Below are 3,743 nucleotides of genomic sequence, written 5' to 3'. Positions count from 1 at the left end.
TGGTCCGGCCACCTGACACCGCCCCCGCCCGGAAGCCCGCCCTCCTCCCGGCTCGGGGCCCGAGCTATCGCGTCCGGCGACACCCCTCGAGGCCCGGGGCGAGGGAGAAGGGGAGCGGACGATAGCGACTCGGGGCTTGAGGATGCCCCAAGGGGAGCGACAAGATACTTGGGTTCTGGCGGTGGTCCCTGCCGGAGTCGGCTGCGCGCGGAGACCCCCCCTACGCCGTGTCCCGTGCAGTGATGGGAGAGGACAGGGATGGACCAGTCCTCCAGGCCTGTTTCCTCCGAATGCGCAGACACTCCCCCTCGCACCTAGGAGGGCCGTCGTCCCCTACCTCTGCAGTCAGCGTGCAGCCCCCGGCCGCCTGCCCAGTCCGCGGCAGTGGCCTCTCGGCTCTCCAGAGCTCCGGGAGGGCCCAAGGACGGAAGCCCAAGCGGGGATGTGCGACCCGCGGGCCCGATCTCTCTGCTTTCCCCGCACCCCCACCAAGCCAGAACCAGGAGCCCTCTTAGGAGGGCCCGCTCCGTGGCCCCACGCAGCCCTCCCCGAGGACTTCCTCTCTCCCCTACTCCGCCTTCCCACCTAGCTCCACATCCAGTTGGCCGCGAGCAACAACCACTACTCACCCTGCCCCTGTAGCCTGCCTAAAGTGGGCACTGCAGATTTTCACTCTAATGGAGATGTGGAAGCCCAGAGGGCCTATTTCACTTATTCAATCATTCATTCAAGGAACGTCAACCGAGTGCAGGATCTCGATAAAGCAGTTGTCCTCACATCTCTGCAGGTCTCTGCCAGGAAAGAAGTGGTTGTACATGGAAATCGTGCCATTCCAGCACATCCAGAAAAGTACCAGTAGATTCCTAAACCAGGGTTACACATGCATCCCTTCTCTTGCATATCTACTCACATGGGTCATGGGCATATATTGTCTATGTTCACCCCCTCAGGCTCCCAAGTTCACAAACCCTCCATATTCCTCCTTTAAAAAAAATGCCCTTCTTTGCCTGGACACCTACTTATCCTTTAACCCTCAGGTGGGAGTCACCTCTAGGGAGCTTTCCCTGAGGCCCCATCCTAGCTCATTAGATGCCCTGCTGTGCTCCACCCTGTCTTGCCTCCGGGTTGTCCAGGTCAGGTTTTTACTCTTCTGTCTGCCCAACTTCTGGAAGGTTGGGAAGTATCTTAGTCATTGTCGTATCTCCAGCATCTGACAAAGTACCTGACATACAGAACAAACGAGTAAAGGTAAATCTCCCAACTCCACAGTTAATGCTCTGTCTTATCTAACATATGATTTCACACTTCTGGAGTTAACTGTTGCCTATTAACCTTAGTAAGCCTCTTTCTCCCTCCCATGTTTTTTCTTTCATACCCAAGCCTGGTGTTTTGACAGCCCAGATCAAGGGGGTTTCATTTGCTCCCCAGAGGACAGGATTCCATACCAGACCTTGTGGTCAAGGTGTTCCAGTCATGGGGAAAGGCTGTTAAACAAGAGGGCCTGCTGCAGTTATCAGGCCTGTCAAAACTTGAGGAGCAGGGCAATTGTCAGGGATAGTGGAAAGGGGTTGGCACTGGGAGAGTGGGGGGCACAGAGCTCCAGGGACTGACAGGGGCCTAATGCTGGAAGCCCAGTGGCTGTTTGTTTGGGCCCAGTACAGCTCCTTCACATTCTGATCAGACTGCTGACCTTGGCTGATGTAGAGAGGGGTAGAGAAGGAAATTGTCAACCGGGACACCTAGGGATCCAAGTTCTCCTTAGGGAGCTCTGATCTTGAATATTAGGATTAATCTCTCCCTGGCTCCTGGGGTGCAGGTCACTCTCACTCTTGATTTGGGGAGCATTCAGGGGAGACTGGAGCCAGTCAGTTCTCAGGACCCAAATTTGGACAAACCCTGGCCAGACCAGCATTGGGCTGAGGGTGTGGGTGAAGTCAGGAGGCAAGAGGAAGGGCTTAGCAGGTACAGGGAAAGTAGGCTGTGATGCAGCAATGAATCTCTGACAGGCCAGAAGTGGTGGTGATGCCAGCCAGGTAATCAGTTTAGGGGGATGATCTGAATTAATCCTTGTAATCCCTGGACTCAGGACTCAGCCTCCCCCTAATCCCATCCCAGAAGATCATCCTCTCTGAGGACTGATGCTGCCATTTATCCCCCTTTACCCTTATTTCTAAATACCTATATCCCTTTGTTAAAAAAAGAAATGTGAATCTTTTAAGCATGCAGAAAAACACAGTACGAAGAATAACAACAAATACCCATGTATATACCATTGAAATACAGCAACTTAATTTCTTGCCACATTTGATTCAGAGATAGCCCTTCTATTTAAAGTTTTAGTTTTACTTAAAATGTATGGATCCATGCAGTGACTGTAATGGGGTATGTTGTTGGGGGGACTTGATAATAGGGGGAGTCTAGTAACATAATGTTGTTCAAGTAATTGTACATTAATGATATAAAAAAAAGTATGGACCCATGAATACAGAGTATTGACTTGTTTTAGAAGTCTATCTGAATGCTATTTTATTGCACACGTTCTTCTGCAAACGTTTTTTTCTCTTTTTTTTTTACATTTATTCATGTTGTTTCATGTAGCTCCAGTTCATGACTTTTAATTGCTTAAAACTATTTCATTATTTGAACATGTCACAATGTATTTATCCATTCTTCTGCTAATGGTCATTTAAGCTGTATCCAGTTTTCTGTATTATAAACAATGCTGCAGTGGGAAGTGGTGCGCATGCCTCCTCGGTATATATGTAAATGCTTCTCTAAGGTAGATACCTGGAAGTAGAATTTCTGGGTCATGGAATACATGCATATACATGCAATAACTTTACAAGTTATTGCCAAATTGCTCTATAAAGCAGTAAGATCAATCTACACTCCACTAACAGTGGCTTTCCATGCTTGTTTATATTCACTAACATATTTATATATTTCTTTGCTTACTATTCCTTCTTGAATTCCAGTCCTCCTTATTTCAGTGTCCTTCTTATGTAGTATATCCTTTGGTAGGATTCTAGGAAAAGCTGCTAAGTGGTACACAGTCTCAGTCTTTGTCTTAAAATGTCTTTATTTCACACCATTTAAATGGAAACTTAATGGACGCAGAATTTTAGGTTAACCATTTTCTCTTGGCCTTTTGAAGATGTGGTATTTTTTTCTAAACTCTTTTGTTGTTAGTAAGAAGTCAGCTGCCAATATAATTGTTATCTTTGTAGGCAAACAGGCTTTTTTTTTCTAGTTGCTTTTAAGATTTTTCTCTCTCTTCAGTATTCTTCAGTTTCACCACAATGTATTCATAAACTCATGTCTCTTCAACCTGTGTCCTTCTTTCATTTTGGAAAATGCTGAACCATTATCTGTTGGAATAGATAGATATTCTTCCATTCTTTATGTCTCTTTCAGGAACACACACACACACACACACACACACACACATACTTATATGTAATTAATATAATCATATTTATATAACAAATATATATGTCTCATTCTTCCCTTATGTCTTTTAACTATTATATTTTCCAATTCATCACTTTCTGCTGTCTCCCAATATTTTGAATGATTTCATTAGCTCAATCTTCCAATTTAGCAATTCTCTTTTCAGCTGGGTCTAGTCTACTGTTTAATGTATCACTGAGTCCTTAAATGTCAATGGTATATGTCTTTCATTTATGAATGTTTTGTTTTTTTTTCCCTCAAGCTGCCTTTTTTATAGTACAATGTTTTTATTA

The sequence above is a fragment of the Manis pentadactyla genome, chromosome 7 (assembly GCF_030020395.1).
Source record: "Manis pentadactyla isolate mManPen7 chromosome 7, mManPen7.hap1, whole genome shotgun sequence".
Classification (NCBI taxonomy): Eukaryota; Metazoa; Chordata; class Mammalia; order Pholidota; family Manidae; genus Manis; species Manis pentadactyla.
Note: the sequence above shows the minus strand (reverse complement) of the source record.